Source organism: Semicossyphus pulcher, unplaced genomic scaffold, assembly GCF_022749685.1.
Source record: "Semicossyphus pulcher isolate SPU_LCO1_2020_fin unplaced genomic scaffold, fSemPul1.0.p SCAF_4, whole genome shotgun sequence".
Lineage (NCBI taxonomy): Eukaryota > Metazoa > Chordata > Actinopteri > Labriformes > Labridae > Semicossyphus > Semicossyphus pulcher.
The window spans coordinates 14,878,123-14,898,814 of NW_027211715.1; the positions used below are offsets into that span (position 1 = coordinate 14,878,123).

At 42.8% G+C, this 20,692-nt stretch overlaps 1 protein-coding gene across 1 annotated transcript in view; it reads right to left on the reverse strand.

The window, feature by feature from the left end:
• lingo3a (leucine rich repeat and Ig domain containing 3a) overlaps positions 1 to 16,680 on the reverse strand; it is a 40,841-nt gene extending 24,161 nt beyond the window's left edge. The window contains exon 1 of the mRNA XM_069680554.1: positions 16,296 to 16,680. The gene's annotated coding sequence lies outside the window, so the exon portion shown is untranslated. The remainder of the gene's footprint in view (positions 1 to 16,295) is intronic.
• Between the last annotated feature and the right edge of the window lie 4,012 nt (positions 16,681 to 20,692).

Below are 20,692 nucleotides of genomic sequence, written 5' to 3' on the forward strand. Positions count from 1 at the left end.
TTTTGTCAACAGGGAATAATCGATAACCAATCCGATGTCTCCCTTATTTTCAACCAATCACATGCCTGTGTGCCTGATGCGCGTTCTGCTGTCAGCTCATCGGATAAGCTAGCAAAGCCGTAACCGACAAAGTTTTGTATTATCCTAATTTTTGCCTTAACTCCAAGATTAAACCTACAGGAGACCTCACGCCTGATTGTAACTTCAAACAGATGATTTTTTATTTTTTTGTGATCACTGATTTATGAAGACTAGAGAGACTAGAGACTAGACTCTGGCTCATGCTGGCATGGCTAAAACCGAGACTAGACTTCCCTGCAGGTTTTCAAATGACTTACCTGATAGTTGACACATTCTCAAATTGACCATCATATCGTTATAATGGAAAATAAGAACAACTATATAGTGCTAAAATACATTGAAATTTAGACTGAATTATGTCCAACACCAAAAATATAGTCAGATGGGGGTCTGCACTCTGATATCAATGTAGTATCCTGCATTATACAACAGTTAGTTCCAACCAAGTAATCTGATTGGACAAGAGGCATTTCATGAGTGGTGATATAGAGAACAACATCACTGGAACTTTTCACTCTGTGTATCACTCCGCCTCAGCCTGGTGTTCTGAATACTGTTAATTAAAACTACAGCCGACCGTGTATGTTTACATTGATCAAACTGGTACCTCTGAATCACACAGCAGACTCTTATTTCACTGGTTGATGATAAAATAAAACAAACAGATAAATGTACATGATAAAAACAGCTGATCTGTGGTAACCTGTCGACACAGAGTGCAGGAGAATGTTTGGGTTGCTTGGCAACAAAAGTCCAGTTTCAGTTCAGTTGTGGAACTATTTGAGTTGGTGGAACAAAAAAATAATCTGTAGTTGATTGTTACCGTTTACTATTTGCCATTTGTATAACTGTTGTGTAAAAGCAATATCACACTCGAGGTTGTGAGGTTGTACTGAATATATCATCACGACTGTGATTATCTGCGACCCAATCACAGCCGTGATGATATTCAGTACATCACTCCCTCTCATGTGATATTGCTTAATTAATAGATGCCCAGCCCAAATGAGCTTACAGGGCAACCTCACAAACCAAAAACTCTTTGTAAATGCAGGTTAAACGCTTTGTATATAAATGTCACAATGTCCAAAAATGTAATACTTTTAAATACATATATTTTCATTACACATATTTAAAACAAGAAATATTTGTGTGTGCGTCAGAAATACATTTGTGGATCTTATTTTTTTTAATTTTTTTTTACATTCATATAGGAAGACAAATATTTTTGTGTGCACTGAAAAATATTTTTTCATAGTCATTTACATATAATTTATAAAATATATTTGTGAATCCTTCTGTGTGCATTTATTCTTTTTGAGACTGATCTGGCTCTGTAAATAGCTCGAACAAAGATCCCACTGTAAACAACTGGCAACACAGCTTACAACTAAATCTACACTACCATAAGATACACGGTGCCAGCATTTTTTAATTTGTCTAGATTCGTCACAGGCCTCTGCTCAATCTGTGCTCCGTAAGACGAACAAAACATTGAATTGGACTCTTCATTTTTGAATATTACACAATGTAATCTCTCCCCAAAATACAATGTCTGATAAAAATAGGGCACGTCTGATTAGAGTCTTGTAATACTGCATCAAGGTGAAACAGTAATATCCACAAGTGTCCCTGAGCAGCCACATGCAGCCGGTACATCAGCTGGCCTGGGATTACAGCGTAATGACATGCTGATGAAATGTCCTGGCCCATCCATTTCTGTCTTTGTTATGGTCCGCTGTCCATGTTTCAGCTCAGCCTGTTTGTATGGCCTACTTCACTGTCCCACCCTCTAATCCTGTGCAACTGGGAGCTGCCACACTGCCCCGTCCACTCCCCGTCTCTCCTCCACTGCGGTCAAGACTCTGAATTTTGAAACAGCCTTGGCTAAAATGTGACCCCATTCGTACGCAACAAAAACCAACCGAATTACTGAAGTGAATTCTCTTTATGTTGCACAGAACTGACAGATGAAAAGAGCAGTAAATCGTCCGATCTGGACATATTCTCTGTATGTGCGTGTGCATGTTTTCCTTCCTGCAGCCCCGAGCCTAATAATGTGGGAATAGCGAGGTCTGGGATTCTGGCGTAATTATCCGAGAGTGTTAATTACAGGAAGATTTCTGAGGCAATTATAAGATCTCAAGCAACAACACTGGCACTGAATCTGCTCTCACGGCACGCAGGCACAGAAGGAGTCTCACGGCACATCTTCGCTGCTAATTGTTGATTTATTTTCAAACATCAATATCACGTTCTGTTTCCTGCACTCACGGAAAAGGCTGCACAGAATCTACAGGCATTATTATTCATTTGTTAAACCCAAATGTGTTCATTTCCCCCCTTTTGTGCCGGTTAAATAATGTGTGTCTGTAAAGAGAAGCCTGTTTATAGCTGCAAGTTGAAGAGAATAGTAGATCCTGTATCTGTGCCATGTCTTCTGAGAGATTTGCTAATGCAACAATGAGCTCCTTGTGAAACAGAAGCAAGAAGTCAAGCGTTTAAAGATGAGAGGCAAAGGGAAGACGGCAGAAGAAGAAGAAGAGCATAAAGGAAGCTGCTGACCGTGTGGAAATAAGGAAAAGAAAAGAGAAGGGAAGCGCCTTCAGACCTCTATTAGACGTAAGAAAAGAGGTGACCGTGCAAAGATTAGATTAGAAATTGACATAAAAGAGAGATTTTTTTTTTTTTTACAAGATGACGGATGAAAACAGAAAGCAGAGATGTGAGCTGGCTCAGGCAAGGTGATGAGGGATTATTCCTTTTGACAGAGCCACGGAAGGAAGAGAGCCTTAGAAAATGTTTTTGACAAAAGTGAGGCACTTCTGAGGAACATAGACTGTAACTGTGCGTGTGTGTGTGTGTGTGTGTCCTCAGATGGCTGTTTGACAGCCGCGCTCTCTTATCTCTCTGGCGTAAATCTCAACTGGAGAGAGATTCCATCAACGGCTGTCCGATGCTACAACTCTGACTAATAGGACGGCATGCAGGCTGACAAGTATGCACAGATAAATTCTGCTAAAATCCACATATGCACTGTCAGCTCAGGCTCTGCTGGGAGTTAAAAGTGAACCCTGGCAGGTGACACCAGGTTGTCAGCTCCTGCGACGAAGGCTTAGAGAGAGAAAACAGAAGGAAGGTGGAGGAAGGAGGAGCAGGAGGATGAAGAGCGGGAGGAGATGGTGACTCAGCTGCTCTCCCTGAAGGCCTCCAGGAGGAAGAGAAGGATGAAGTGGCATCATGCTCCCTCCGCTCCTCACAGAGTCAGCTCAAATTTTCAAAGTGATATAAAACAGGAGCCTTAAATAACTCTTCAGGGGGGAATTTACCCACAATGCCAGAGTAAGAGACGAGCAATCAGTGTCCTAAAAGGGGATCACTGTGCCATGCCATCGCACCAACCGAGTCTGGAGGGGATTACGAAATCATGGCCTGTTTTCTGGCGTGCGAGGGGGCCTCTTTAAAGTCTCTAGGTACAGCTATGGGCACCGAGTAATTGGGCTCTGCCTGCACATTAAACATAGATCCGTTCTGACATCACACAGGAACTCAGCACTGGATGTACTGGGATGAAACAGCATGCAGGATGGAGTTAGAAACATTCACACTGCACCACACCAAAAAAAAAAAAAACCTCGTCCGTGCAAACAGACACAACCGCAGCTTCATCTTGACGTAGAAATAATTCAAAGGCTCTCAGGAATCTGTTTACTCTGACATGCAGAAGCCGCCTTCCCCCAAACCGAGGCTGCCGAGAGATCCATTGGAAGAGGTTCTGATGAGACGTTTCAACATGAGACAAAAGCAAGAGGCAGTGGGAGTAAAAAAAAAAAGAACTGCTCGTAAAGACAGCTATGTGTGTTCACGATATGGGACAGAGGAGGAGGAGCACAGGCGCGGCTGTCTTTGAAAGAGATGAGGCCGGTTCTGACAGCTGCTGTCATGAAGGCATGCCGATCCCTGATTCTGTGATCAATGATGTTTTTCTAAGAAAAAATACAAATGATGAATAATTCATCTCTTGGCGTGTGAAGACGAGAGGGGCGTCAGACTTCTGCGACAGTCTCTCGCCGCATCGCTGCTGGCTCCTGTGATATATTCATGACGTCCCCCTGATGTCCACAAGCGGGTTGTCCTCTTCACCTCAGAGTGTGGCATCAGCTCAGATCAGGAACATAGAGTGTGTATAAGAAGTGGACGAAGCCTCTGGGTGTGAAAATGTTGGAGTGCGTTCAACCTGCATTCTGATTAATGGCCAGCAGGGGGCGGTAGTAGCAAAAACAAGTGAGAAAGACCCTACTTCTCACTTGATTTACTACCTCAGTAAACATTTTCCTCATGAGTGAATCGATCACTCAATCACTCTTGAATACAGCATGATGTTTATTATGTTAATTATGTTCCCATTTTTAAAGGGGGGGGGTATTACGCTTAGTTCAAGCTACATATTTCACTCTGTGATACCTGTGGAGTAGCTTAGTATAATTTACAGTTAAAAAAAAACTTTACTTGAGATAACTCAAGATAATTTTTCTCACACTGGTGCTCTGTGCCCTCATACAGCCTCTGCCTGAAACGACTCTGTCCCTTTAAGAAACCCCGCCCCTGCAAGCCCACTTTCTTCTAATTGGCCAGCTCTCGCTCGTGGTCACAAAGTGCAGCGTGTAGAAAAAACAGTGTGAAACCTGGCGTTCACAGCAGCCTGCAGACTGAGCTGAGAAGCCTGGGGATTACGCTAACACACTTTTACCTACAGATTTGAAGCCATCCACGTTTAGTCTGGACATCCAACATTAGCCCTTTTTACACTGCGGTTCCACCTCAGCGCTGCAACAAAGCTCTGCCATAATGCAGTCTTTGCCATTTTACATTGGACCAAGCAACGGCAGCGTAAATCCGCCCCAATGTGTGTTTTTACATAGCATTTCGGCATTACGAAAGCAAAACATGCGCGAGGTGTAAACAAACAGCGCGAGCTTCAGATAATCACACACGGCGCTGTTCCGCCCTGCCGGCTACGCTATTTACACAGACGCTGTTTCGCCTCTGTTACTACCTCCAAAGCCAGGTCAGAGGAGGAATGACTTCGTCCTAATAACCCCACCTTGAACTGGCAGTGTAAAAGCCCTATTGTAACATTATATATATATGTATGTCTTAAAATGTGAAACAGCATAATACCCCCTTTCTAAATAAAATAGACAAAGGGTATGCTTTGGGGTGTGGCGTACCTTTCTGTTGACAAGTTGCTAGCTGCCAATCAAGATTGACGGGTAGCACAGAGCTTCCACTGTCTTGTCTAGATAGGGTCACTTCTGAAAAACCAAGATAGCGACGGCCTTGATGTCAAATTGAGGCTTCACCACAGTAGTCCACAAACCGATGGGTTACGTCATGGTGGCTGCAACCCTTTTATATATACAGTCTATGATCAGAAAATATGTCTTTAAACAGATTCATAATTGTTTATGTTAGATACAGACAGATATTCATGGACACACAGATACGCATTATTACACATTATTAAGCAGCATGCAGCCAGCCCCTATCCATAAAAATGGAGCGAGTACACAGAGTCTTCACACTATTCTACAAGAGAACAGCCTCTATGCTGCCCCAAACAACAGAACAGTAACTCGCCACAGTAGTGAGTCAGTTCAAAGCAAAGATTCTCAGCAGACAACTTCTGATCAAACACTTCTGACAGGCAAGAAGAATCCGTCTGTTCCCAAATAGAGAGAGAGAGGAAGAGGAGAGGAAGAGTATCCACAGTCTGTTAAGCACAATCTCATCACATCCATCTGTCACAGTTACGCATGGACACATACAGCTGCAGATTTATTAGTTCAAATGATGCAGAAACAAAGCAGGGGGAGATTGTTCTTCCAGGCTGTGACATCCGTCTTGAACAACAGGCTGGGAGGAGGCGTTCGCTTTGAAAAATATGCTCTTCTCTGAGGCTGCATGAAGAGAAACACTCGAAAAATGTTCAATATTTTAGTCCTACAATTTAAAACCAACCACATTCCATAAAAAAATCTTCATTAGCTATAATTGCAGCATCTATTCAAACTGTACTGGTATCAAAATAAGTCACGCTCTGTATTCGGATCACTAACAACATCATCTTTAATTCGAAGCTGCCAACTTCAATATTCTTCAAAGCCTCATATCCAGGCTGAAAAACTTCTGTTCCCCGTCAAACTAAAAGGTCACTTGAAAAAACCCACCCAGAACAGATTAAGAGCTCAATAATGAAGCAATGTGCTACATTTTTTGTCAGCAGGCAGATGGTCGTAACAGCTTCCAGCTACAAGCTCTTAAACACTAATGAACACAGGAAGTACAACAGAACGTTTCTGACCCCGGCGCAACCTCGACTTTATGAAGACGTATTGAGGAATGAGATCGAAATCCTGAGGTGATGAAAATCTCAAATAACGATGATGAATGATAAATTATCTCTCGCAGAGCTTTAGCAGAGGGAGCAGTTAGCTAGTTATGTAGCTGTCGGCTGGTGCTGCGGAGAAGGGAGAATTTGTTACAACAAAGAATTTGCTTGTGCGCAACAGCAGGCTGAAGAAATAGTCCCTCAAATAAAACACTGCAAAACTGCAAATTGTTGTTTTTGCACTTTTTGCTTTTTATACAAATTAAACAAAGAAGACATTGTGGATTAATTAGTGATTTTAGAGGTGCTGTTTGGTGGTTTTTAACTCCTTTTGGACAGGGCCAAGCTAGCTGTTTCCTCCTGTTTCCAGTCATTGTGCTAAGCTAAGCTAACTGGCTGCTGGCTGTCGCTTAAAATCTCAAACAGGAATGTTGCTGGTATTGATCTTACCCAGCTCTCTCCCAGATAAAGAGATTTTTTTAACAACATTTTTAATAGTGAAGATAACTCAATGAATGAAACATCCAAGGTGTTTGTATGCCAGCTCTCGCTCTGTGTTTCATGCCTCTCCTCTTCCAGGAAGCAAACAAGCGTCCATGCACACATGAGAGCTTTCAAAGGGCTACCTAAAAAAAATGAAGGTAAATAAAGCAAAGACAAACAGCTTCATGGAGCACTTCACTCTCATCCCTCACTTCTACTGATCTCCACTTCAGGAACATTGATTTGATCAACTGATTATTTTTATGTTGAGCGCCTGAGAAGAAGTCGGCTTTAGCTCTGACGGTGTGATCCACCGAGCAGAGAGAGAGAGAGAGGCGCATTAGCGGTTAACGACTGATACGAAGATGCAAAGAGGCATGAATCTTTAATCTTCATTTATACCGACGGCTCACTGGGATATTTAAAATAGGTTTGCGAGGTTCAGGGACCAATTTTTTAATGAGGATGAGAGCGGGAAGCGGAGAATACCTGAGAGGGCTCCGTAAACAAAACAGACGTAGATCTCTTGTGCAGGAGGAGCATTTATTTTTGCACAACTAGTCACATTAATCTTGATCTAAATGCATCATCATCTCCCCACAAACGGCCGACTGCACCCGAACATACCAGGATGATTAATTTAGACAGCGCTTCATAGGCTTGCACGGAGTAAACATGTCAAGGCAACATGTGAAGTTCTCATTAGAGCTGCAGCCATCGGTGGATCCAAGACACAGAGGAGATTTATGCAAAGAAAAGATAAGTATTTACAAATCAATTAAGCAAGATGTGTGTGTAGATGCATGCACTCTGTTTCAGTCCTAATGCCACAAAAGCATGTGCACTTCAGGGCAGAGGAGACACAAAATAGTGAGTGTGTGTGCTGCAGCTCAGTCCTGATCCAGTCTTACAGGGAAATACACACTGCATGCCATGTGTTAATCTAATTTCATTCATAATGACATAATTGAAGAGAGCTGATTAAAGAGCTATCTCGTGTGCGGGGCCCGCAGAGAGAGGCTATGAAAGATGTGTGTAACTTGAGTCGACCCGCAGGACACAGCTGGGTCTTCACAGATACACTCAGCCGTGTCTGCCCGGCTCAGCTGCTGCGAATGAGCTCAATAGCAGACAGATATCCTTTCAAGAATAAAGTAATGACATCTCTGGAATCCATCACCTGGTTTACACCAAGAATTTTTAAAAAAAATCAGGGATTAAAAGTTAAATTCCATCTCTGTAGATCTGGGTATTTTTCATTTGAAGAAGCAAAACATTTCAAACACTATTTGGAGAAGGAGACAAGTACGTCTCATGATTTCATCGTGTAGATGAACACAACATGCCCTTCAGTGCTCAGAGTGTGCGCTATCTATCTAAAGTGCAGAAGAGAAGGAAGGTTATATTCATCAAAAAGAATCATATTAAATGGATTTGCTGATGCAGCTGCAACACTTTGACTGAGGACTGTTGTGTGTTAATGAAGACAGTGCTGGGTGTTACAGAGATCACATAAGCTGATACAGATATACTGCAGTAAAAATGCCCTTTACTCCGTTTATCTGCCTCCTCTAGCTCGCAGCTCATTAGATGATCTCTGCAACGCCACCGTATACATACTGTCTGTAACATCGGCGGAAAAGGACATTCAGGGACAAAGCAGAGTGCACAGTGACGCCATGACAGGAATGAGTTCATATTGTAGGTTTGCTCAGGCTGGTGAGTCATGAGGATGACTTTTTAGAACGCAGTGTTTTGGTGTTGAGAGGAGGTTTACATCAGGCTTAATCAGCTGTGTCAATCATTGTTTTTCTAAGTAAAGATTTCTCTATAAATCAGCATAGATAATGACTCACAAGTTTATTTAATTTCGATTGACAAATCTGTTTAGCAATCAAAGCAAACACCGAGTATTAGTTGGATGAATTGCATACCAAGAGCAGCACGCTAACCTCAGTTTATAACTGAAGCTATTAATTACTAAAGTTACTTCTAATTCATGTCCACTTGTCCCAGAGTGACTTCAGTTCCTGCCTTCTGTCTTTTACAGGAGACAATGTGAGTGAAGCCTGATATCGGTAAGCCAATGATATCAGGACCATTAAAGATATATCGATATGAACTTAATATTTTTTAGATATTTGCTGATATTTACAGAACAATTAATGCGATGATTTAGACCGATGATTGTCCGGGTGGGCTGAATGTGTGAGACTTTTTCCTGCCAGCCTCCTGGTAAAATGTCAGCAAGAAGTCAACTAGCTGATGTGTGAACCAAGCGGCAACCTCCGGTGAAAAATGAAGCCAATGCAGAAGTGCAAAAAAAAAACTGCAGTTCCTCGAGTGGCCACTTGAGGCTGGCTCCAGAAAACAAGAAATAACATTAGTCCAGATGGGAAAATGCCAATTTTTACAGCAGAAATAAACATGTTTACAGCCTGATACAAAAAACAGTTTTGTTATAAATAGCAAATTTTATTGTTCAAGATAACTGTACGGGGGTGAATTTCTTTGATAACACACCTGTTTTAATTATATTAAGCTTTAAATCATTGGGGCCGGCTCACTTGAGTGACAGGGGGATCCTGCTGGCTGTCTGCTAGACGTCAACAGACACAGTCACTGAACCTACCTCCACCTGTTTGTGTAGGTGGAGCCTTTTGGGTATTTTTTCTTTGCCATATTTGGGCATTTACACAGTCGGGAAACCAATGGGTGACGTCACAGTGGCTACGTCCATTATTTATACAGTCTATGGTGAACGCAGCAGGTATTAGTCAGGAACATTCACCGCAAGCTAGTGGGACGTTTATATCATGCAACCGGTGCAAAACCAGAAGAGCGACGCATAAGAGGATGATGATTTACAAGACGGCAAGGATGTCAAATTGGAGAGATGAAGAGATTCAGGAGCTTCTGGCTGTGAGGGCAGGCGGCGAAATTGTTTGCTAGTTGCGGGGATCGTAGCGTACTTTTAGCGTCATGTCCTGCCTCATGAGACCCCCAGCTCCCCCGTTCATCCTACTGTGAGGGACATGTGTGACAGGGCAACTCTGGAAAGTTTCAGGGTGGGACTGTCTTAAAGTCGCTGAAAATTGTCGTAGAGGAAAGCAGCTTTCTGAGCATGTTTGCATAGTAATGTTGTTGCACAATCTACATATAAAAAGGTTTATTTTTATTTCCGCACCAAAATTTAAAATACCGTCTGCCATATTGTATAATCTGTACATTTTAAATTGTAAATCTGCTTCATCGGCCTCCAAAACCTCATGTCTGTGGGGCTCTAAATGTGGGTGCAACAATAACCGTGTAACATGCAACAATAGTGATGAATCTGACTCGTACCCCTCAGAGGGAGATGTTGGGTATTTCACTGTCTTGCCATGTTGTTGTTGTTGATTGAAGCAGATTTATTCATGAGAAGCTGTAGCCTACTTCAGTCAAAATCAATCACCATCTACACCTGTCAGCACTAATGTAATCTTTGTACTCCTGTGAAAATCATGGCCTGTGATAGTAAGGATGATACATTCCTGAAGAGAGCGGAGGCAGGAGCCTTAAACTCTATTTTCTGAAGCAATCTCAGTCATGGCGGTCGATCCGTGGTGGAGAATATTGTTTTATGGCTGGCCAGTCTCAGCGCTTCAAGCTGCCAGCAGCAATAGAAATACATAAAATGAAATGAGGCGGAGCGAGCGACAAGTATATAAACTCCTCAAATACCTCCTCTTCATCCCATAACACAACTCAGGGTCGAGACGCTTTGCTCTCTGTTCCACTTAAAGACACATGTCCTTGCTTTGCTAATGTAAAGAGGTCTCTGTTGCCTCACATTGTTAAAAATAACAAAAAAAAATCTAATCTACGAATAAAAAGGTGTAGTTTCTGAACTCCTCTTACTGTAGGTGTGTAAGCGCTGCCTACCTACACTCATGAGATTCCCTGGCTTCGCTTTCAGTACTTATGTAATCCTACGGCCATCTCATCACACATTCTTTCATCCGGAGACCTCCGAACACATAAAATATGCAGCAGCCAAAGAGCGAAAACTGTTTCTCTCACCCCTCAGCTTCCTCTCCGTATCTCAGCTTTGTGAAGCTCTCATCCTCCTGAGCCTGATCCAGTAAAGTCAAACAGGACCTTTGTCTGTTAAAACAGGCCACATTTGATTAGTGATGACTTCTGCGAAAGAAGGAGAGGGAGAGAAATGCGGGAAGAGCTTTCAAAAAAACAGATTAGAGAAGAGTAAGACAGCCATCCCGGTGCTTGTTCTCGATGCTGTTGTAGCTCTATTGAGCCATACGAGTTATAAATAGCTTCTGCAACTAGAAATGCATAAAGGCTAATATAGTTTTAATTTAAAGACAATTACATTTCAGAGTGGGCCATGAGCTGAATTGCATCATCTTCATAAAACAAAAACACATTGAGTGAAGATGAATTGACTCCTCAACATCAGAGCACGTTTATTACTCTGCTGTAATACTGCGTTGATGTATTGCTCTGGCTTTAATCCTGTAGGTTTAACAAAAGCTCTGCAGTTACTAATGGCCCCATTAGAGTATCTAACATAGCACACATGGGCACATATAGGTGCACAATAGCACACCAAGTAGCACTCATAGCTTCTCTGCCATATCTATTTGTAGAGAGCTTCAGTGTATTTCAGATACATGTCGATAGCATGGTTTGGAAAACTAAAAGCCTTTTGTGTGAGGACATGCTTAGGCCGAGGAAAATATACCTGCGTGTTATTCACTATACTAGATGTGTTTTACAGATTGAGGCCAATTCAAATGGGATGCTACGGAAGCGTTTTGCATTTCTGCTTCAAAACCCTGCGAGAGGCTCTCACGTGCTCACACTAAGGTGCTGCCAATCAGCCTGATGAACAACAATACCATCTATATTACGTAAAGACACGAGTATCTCCCACTGTCTCAGCCCCAAACTGAAATAAAACAGGATTAAACTCAACAGGCGGGACATGCTTGCTTTCATAAAACCGATCTTCCGTGTAATGAGACCCAAGCGCAGGATTTTGAGGTTTATTGTTAATTCAGAAAAACAATTTTGGGGGTTTTTTTAATGAAAACTTTTCTCATAATTCCGAGATAATTATCTTGTTAATTCGGAAAAACAGAGCAGGTTTTTTTCTCATGTGAATGCAATATGCTTTCATATGATGCTCAAGGTGGTGAAATTATAGGTAGCTCAGCTAATTTAACTTAAAATATCCACATTTTGGGGCGCTGTTTAGCTCAGTTGGTAGAGCGGGCGCCCCATGTACAGAGGCTGTAGTCCTCGTCGCAATGATCGCAGCTTCGACTCCTGGTCTGCCGATCATTTGGTGCCTGTCATCCCCCACTCTCTATTCCCAACATTTCCTGTCTATCTTCAGCTGTCCTATAAATAAAGCCAAAGGCCAAAAAAATTATCTTAAAAAAAAAATATATATATATATATATATTGAGTCAGCTTTACACCTGAACACTACATAATGCAAGAGCTGCTAAAATAAATGGATAAATGCTCGTTAGGCCTCCTAAAATAATAGATAATGGTTAGCTAAAAGCGATGGTTAAAAAGGTAATATTTGGCCAAACGTAATGGATAAATGTTTGATAGTAAGCTAAACGTAATGGATAAATGTTTCAAAGGGCCTCTTAGAAAAACAGATAAATGGTTTGAATGGTTAGGTAAAGGCAATGGATAAATACTTCTTAGCTAAAAGCAATGAATAAATGATTGAAATTGTTCAAGCAATTTATAAATGGTTTATAGTTCAAATAATGGATAAATAGTTGCTAGCTGAAAGTATTGGATAAATGGTGGATAATACGGGCCTTTGTCCAATAATGCCTTTTCTTTGCGCTGGCAGCACCCATGACCTCAATTTCACCGCCGCTTTCTGTTGCTAGTTTATGAAAGTTGTATCACAGCACTTCCGCTTCCCTTGGTAGTGCCCTTCAATAAGAAATGTAATGTAAAAAACAATGGAAAGGATTGACATCAGAAGTCTCGCTCCTTCTTGATTTTGATTTAAAAAAAAAGGTTAGGCAGAGGGCGTTTCAGTGATTTGGACGCTGGAAATAATAAAAGAATAATAAAAGAAAATAGGCGCTGCCGGCACAAAAATTCCATTAGTGGACACAGGCCCTAAGTCCTCTGTCTCTGCTCCACTGATGACTGTCAGTGAAGTTGGTTAAACCGCTTTTGAACCAGACTGTAATTACATTACGTTACGTTACACCGTGCTCTGCTGCCATCTGACACGCAGGGATTTTATAACCGGATTTCACTGACCGTGTGGAAACCTGATGTTTTCACAACACAGATGACGAATGCATTAAAGCGTGACTCACAGGTCATCAAGGCTGCGACGAGAGTTTAGTGTGGTGCTGAACTGAATAAACAGCATGACCAAAAATACTGGGGGGCAGAGAGGTCGCAGGCACCCGCGAGAGGGGAGAGTGCTTCTACATTGAGATGGTATGATGGTCAATAACTGTCACTGGCGATGGAATATAGCATCCTCATCCAGGGATAATTGGTTGACTCTTACAGTTCAGCTGCATTAAGTAATACTTCAATATAAAATCAAACAATCATAACAAGTGGCATCATTGCTTTCGTTCATCTGACCAGCCTGTCATGTCATCTGATAAAAAAGGCTCTTAGGTAATCAGGTCATCCAGCCTAGTCACAAATGTCAAATGAAGCAGCCATGTTTGTAAATAGATGACTTGTAAGGCCCAGATGCTCTCTAAGCTCAGCATCCAGGTTACAGCCCCATCTGAATGCCTATAATGGCATTACAGCAGTCAGTGAGTGGGAGGGCGGCCAGCACACGCCGGCCCAACATCGCTCCAGCTGGACATCCTAACAGAGACAGCTGACGTATCAGCGTGCCTGCAGGTATCTGACATCCACTCTCTCCTTTTCCTCCAGCACTTAAAAGCTGGTTCTCCGCTCCGCTCTGCTCCTCGCCATAAGAGCAGTGATGCCCTCATCTTGCTGACAACAGATGCATCTCTGCTTTACTGCCCTCATAAATACTCCAGAGTTGAAAACAATGAGGCTGGCCATTGGCAGAGTACAGGGCAGGTAATGTCACTATTAAGCTTGGGTGACGGCTTTATGTGCGACAGGAAGGATCAGAAAGGGAAGGTAAGTGTAGGTGTCGTAATGGACAAGATTCAACAAAGCACTCAGAGGGCCACACAGACCTGTCAGCAGACTTTTCATTACTGACACATAAATCTGACAAATAGGGAGGCTAAGTGGCACCTCGGGCACCATTAAGTGCTTTTGTATAATTGCCTGCACTTCAGTGCTTGTTTTTTCCCTCTTGATTTTGAGACAGTTAAAGCAACTGTGGCTTTCAACAAGCAGGCAGCATCATGACACCGTAATGACATGATAAACAATACTGAATGTGAAAGCTGGTGTTGTCTTTAATCCACAGAAGCAATAATATTTGAAATTGCTGTGGAGAAAGTTGTACAAACAGCTCGTGGTTTCGCCCATTCTACATTCCTACAACACCCAGCATGCATTGCGCCCCTCCCCCTGAAAGGAACGGCCCAGCGAGAGACGCTGGAGTGAAATACTACTGTTTCGCTGCAGGCAATGGCTCAGAGCGGTGCAGAATCCAAATCGTCTAAAAAATCTTCAGGTCTGCAGTCTACATTTCAAACCTGACGGTTTTGAGCGAGACATGACATCGGAGGCGGGCGTCCTAGATTGAGGAAGTGTAGTTTAGCAAGCTCCCTGGCCTCCACCAGATGACGCGTTTTACGTAGTCTGGTGGAGGTTTTCCAGGGCCCATTGGAGAAGCAGAGAAGTCCTCCAAATGCACAAAGCCAAATTGAATTTTTTGTACCATAATGGCATTAGCTCCCCATAATAGCATGATAGGACCGAGGCCGAATTCAAGAACACTTAAAATACACAAAAGTTGCCGAAATCAAACGACAAAGTAGACCCAGTCAAGGTCAAATGCCGCCAAAAAAATTAGATCTATACAGCCCCCTCAGGGTTCATACTCCCACTTTCTTGTGCGCACGTTTTGTGTACCCATTCTACCACACTACCGTAACATTTTAGAGAATAAAAGCTTGAGATGTTACATTTGATGGTCGACAAAGCTGGTGAACCTTGTTCAAAAAATGGCACAAAAAAAAAAGGTAGAGTTTGACTGATGTACCGGCAATGCAAAAATAAAGGAAGCACAATTCACCGGGTATTTAGATCGCTGCATTGGTGTGATTGGCTTTAAACTGACCATTCAGTTAAGGAGCTAAAAATTAAATTGCTAAAAGTACTACCTGTAACTCAGAGGATGAAAATCAGTGTAGAAATAGAGCCTGAGAGGTACCGTGGTAGCCTAACGGAGAATTCGAGTCCCGTAAAGGACCTTCATTGCATCCATTTCCCTCATCTCCAGTCATTTTTCTAAAACTTTCCAATACAAGCCAAAAATGCTCCCCAAAACAGATAAAAGTAAAACCCATAACGCTTGTTTCCCTCAACAAATGTGCAGAGATCTTTATAGCACATCTCCTCGTTACGTTTGTCTCAGAAACTGAAAGAAAGCTGCAAAATCTCAGCTATATTTGCAGTAAGAAACATGTATGCAATTACTGGTGCACTGTAACAGCAAAATCCTGACAGACAAGGAGAAAGATTAAAGCCAAACTGTAGTCTGCGCTAAGCACCGAACAGAGCCCGTATGAAGGCAGGAGCAGAGCTGGGAGAGGGCTCAGCAAACACAGGCAGGGGCTTAGATGTGTCAAGCCGACGACAAGCACCGAGCCTCTCTCACTGAGATGACTGCAGGGATCGATCAAAGGCTGCCTTCCCCTCTCTGCCCCACGTTTAGATCATTAAAACCTAATTGAGAAGTGGTAACACAGAGAGAGGGCGAGACAGAGTGGCCGTGCTTGCATGGATACACAATCTCAAGGATGACAATAGGAAAGCTCAGCCGCTGTGATAAAATGAGACTCGATGTCCATGTGAGTTAGAGAGCAAATCGATCAGGCGGGACTGCACCATCACAGGGAGAGAAAAGAGGGGATGAAGAAGTGTCGGGGTGATCACAGGGTGAATCTCACGCTCCGCAGGTCATCTGTTAAAGAGGACCCTGACACACAGAGCAAACTGGATGAAAGGGAACACACATGCAGGGGCAGCAAGTGAAGGCAACACGAGATAAACCACATGTGCATGATCCCTTAGCTCAGATCTCTCGAGGTGTGAAAGTGTCTCACAGCAGATTAAGAGGACCAACAGATGAGTGTGTGTGTAGGTAAAGATGTGTGTGAAGTTGGCTCACCCAGGACTAGAACTTGCACTGCGCTCCTTCCACATCTGTAAGCCTGGAGGTGCTCTGATCACTGCTGGCCGTCTGCTCCGGCTGGGACTGTGCAGGATAATGTTGCTCCTCCAGCCTCTCCACACACAGAGCTTCCTCCTCCTCTTCTTCCTCGTCCAACAGCAAAAGCAACAGCAACTGGACTGGACTGCATTCACTCACCTTACCTCCTCTCTTCTTCTTCTCCTCCTCCAAGAGCTGCTGCTAAATTATCTACCGCCTCCTCAGTGAGCTCCCTGGGTCTCCTCTCTCCTCTCCTGTGTGCTGTGAAGGCAGCAGGAGCTCCTCTCCCAGCGGGCTCCCAGCGTTGTGTCTCGGAGAGGCGGAGAGGGCTGCCACCGGCGGCGGAAGGCAGCTCGGACTGACGGTGCTCGCGTTGTTCGATTGCATGTGTATGAGTGTGCTGGCATTTGTGTGTGTGGGATGTGGAGCGTAGCGCGCTTCGGTGCGTGTGTGTGTGTGTGAGTGTGTGTGTTTAAAAGAGGACCTGGCTGCTGTTCATTGGGCCTCATCTGCACTGTTGCCGCTCTCTCTCTCGCTCGCTCGCTCGCTCTCTCGTACTCTTCGGCTGCTTCGTGCTGCATTCACGGCCTGTGGGGGATACGGAAACGAGATATCTACTTAAAAATTCAGCTCACTTAAGCTTTCAGGTGGTGGGTTTACAAACGCTACTCTGCAGGGACATACGCATACTGTATGAAAATGTCCACGAGCGACAAAAGATAAAATAATTTACAATTCATAAATATGTAAATACTATGCTACACAGTAATGTAGCCTGTAAATGTAGAATAAATAATTCAGTATTATTTAAATAACAAATAAATAATAAAAAGAAACATTATTTAATAATTTTTAACTTTGTTCCCCTTTATTACCTCTATAATAGAAATAAAATCAGCTATATGATTCAATAACAAGGTAAATCTCAAAATGTGCTTTTATATTTCTGGTACAAAGTTTAATCTCAAAAAGTTTATTCATATTTTTAAACATCTCGATTTCCTTTATTTTACTTTTGAGCCGTTGACGCTACTTTCCACACATCCCTTCTCCCGCCCTCACACCAAAAATATGCTAACATGGTTGGCAGTTGACAATGAACTTAGCTAGCTTACTCCAGTTTAGTCATTTAAGAAATAAACAACAAATCGATATGATATGAGTGTTAGCTTCTTTTAGGCTACAACTGACAGACACTGAATGGCGTTAGCTTTCATGCCAAGTTGAGTTTGTCTTTTATTTGGCCCACACTCAACTCCATAGATAAAATCATTTACATTCTATCATGTTTTACCTTGTGGGAATATCCCCACACGTTTCTGCTGGTTGCACCCATAGTAACATCAACAAAACATGCATGTCACACATGCGCAGATTTCATAGACAACACTTTAGCACAAGTGGAATTAAATACATTAATTGAGGCTGCATTCCATTTAGGTGAGTCAGCTCCAGGGTTGTGGCCCTAAGCATGCTCACTGCTCACTTGACACTTAATGGAATGGAGCCCTTGTTAACATTATTATTCAGACCTGTGCTTTTCCTCCAGGAAATTCTGCCATGAAAAGGTTCAATTACAGTTCACTTCCATCAAACTAACAAAATGAAGAATTTTTAAGACACAAAAAACACCCTCTGAATTTCTTACTTTTGTCATGTTATCATGATAAGATTCTTACAGTGCAAGTAAGCTAGCATCGTACCCATTTCCTCCTCAACCTCCTATTTCCAAAATATACAGTATATATTTTTAAATCTCCAGTATGTTTGCTCATGGGGAGCAATTTGTGGTGGCTCCAGCACACATAACAAGATCGGGGGATCAAACCACCAACTCTACCGACTCACTCGACCAACAGCTGCCCTCACTACGGTGACATTGGGGACTGCTGAGAGGCTGCTGGTGAGCTTTAAGTGTTGACAGTTGGATTGTATTTCGCTTCATAGAGAGCTCTTGCCCTTTAAATCTCTACGGGATGGATGGGAGCACATGCCGTTTACTATTGATGTCTGTACATCTCTGAAAATTACCAGAGAAACTCCACAGTACTGTAGCAACTGCAAAATATTGCACAACATTTTGAAGCTTGGTCAATTATACACAATGAGAATGATACCAGAAAACAAACAAAAAACTGGCGTGTTTGGGATAAAGATTTTTATTCTGAATTGTTTCTTTAAATTCTCAGACTATCAGATAATACAAATTACATCTCAGCATTCAAGAGTCAATATTATCCTATTACCACAGGAAGTAGGCCTGACTGTACTAAACGATGTAGATATAGTTAAGTTTTAAGCAGACTGGGCACTTTTCCCACTCCATTCATTCTTAACCTGGGTGTGAGGAGTCCCATTTTACTCTTTAATGCCAACCAGGAGGGGAAGACTCACACTCTTCCTTCAGGCATCCTTACACATCTTTTACATTTCACTTGCCGCTTTTTAACAGAGCATAAATCGGAGCCTGAGGCGGTGCAGGAGTGTCATATTCAGGTGAAAATGGAGACTGTGCCACGAATCAGCCTATCTGCAGTCTGTCCTCACAAGACACAACGGAGCTCTCCTGTGCTGGTCTCTCTATGCTGCAGTCTCTGTGCTATGATGGACTGGTAGTGTCACGCTCCTCTCTGTAGAGTTAAAAATTAAAACAGAGGAAAAGGCATGGGTGGATTTTAATTACTGAATCTGAACACTGCCACCGGTTTTTGCATTTTAAAACACAAAGTGCTGTTCTGCAACAGCCTGTAGCTCGGTGACCTTCATGAATGTCATTTTCCCCCCAACCATTTCCTTGGTTTGCTGTAAGAGAAAGGCTTTGATGTGAGTTGGAGGATATTGTGTCACTTGGCTGGGCGCTCTGCAGCAGCTTTACAATAATACCACACAGCACAGTAATAATCACTCGGCCTCCCTCCGTGCCTCGTATACCTGAGGGCAGCGCTGAAATCACGTCCGCTCTGGGTTCCAGGGGCTTCTCAGGCTGAATATTTTTAACGGTTTCTGCAGAAGTATGGAGGGTGTGGGTGTTGATAAATACGTTATACATAAAACATGAAGGCAATGTACCTGCCTACTGTGCAGGTTGGAAAGCCTCTACATCAACTCTAGGACTCTCCAGTCATTTGTCAAATTGAAAGCGCTGCTAACTCTCTCTGTCTCTGTGGAGGTGTGAGGGGTTGAGTTAAAGAAATCACAGTCGTGGTCCTTGGAGTCAAAGCCGTGGCACTCAGCATGCAGTTTAGTACATTTATGTCAGTGTGGTTGTTAAGTACAGTTTTGAAGTAATGGTACTTACCCTGTGAGATTTACGACACTTTGTACACAGCATTGCAGAGGGGAAATGTACGGTGGCTGACAAGGGCAAATGTGCTGCAACGCCCAAAGAATCCATGAGGCAGGAACAGGCAGGAAATTCTGAAACAATGCAAACTCAAAAACACCCGAAAGTCAGAAACTAATGCAACCACGGAAACGCTCTGCAAGGGAAGAAACACATGCATTGATGACAAACATGCTGCAACATAAATGATGCAAAGTGAAAACACAGAAAATGCATGTAAAAGAAAAAACACTGCTAATCCAGAGTCACAACGGAGGTCCTCCAGGCCTGTAGGGGTGCAGCTTTATTTTAAACATTAGAGACAAATGGAGACGAGGCAGTGAATTTGATGATGATCAGACAACATAACAAATGGAAGACGACGCCGGAGTGGATTGTTTCAAAGGCCTAGACCTTACGACCTCTACTGTGCAAAAACACAACTTTATTTAACACAATAATATTACAACTTTAGTTTCTGATTTTGGTGAATCCGGATCATATTTTGTGGAGAAATGGTTTCTGATGGAAAGATAGCTTCGCTAAAGTAACCGCTGCGAAGTGTAGCTTCCATTAGCGTCAGATCTTAGTTAGCATACTTCGCCATCATTCCCTGCTGAGTTCCACACCTGCCCCAGGCCTGACACATTTTGACCTCCCGGCGCTCCAAAGCTCCTGTGCTAGTTAGAGGACCAACACAACAACTGAGCTAGCATCACGGCTAACTGAGATACGTTTTGTGGTCTGATGATAAGACATTCAGGGCCTGGTGTTTCCCTCTCTCTCCGGCTGAAAATGTAGCTGTTCCATCGAGCCTCTTCAGGCCTGGAGTATTTCCACGTTGATTTGCAGCACGCACATTGTTTTTTGGGTTTGTGTGTTTAGTTTGTGTCGATGCATTTGCTTTGGTCTTAGCATGCGTTTTTTAAATTGGCATCATTTCTGAATTTACAGCCCGTTTCTCCAAATGGAAATGTTTTGGCTACTGCAGCCAATGCACTCTTTGGCCTTCATCAAAGTGAGGAAACCAAAA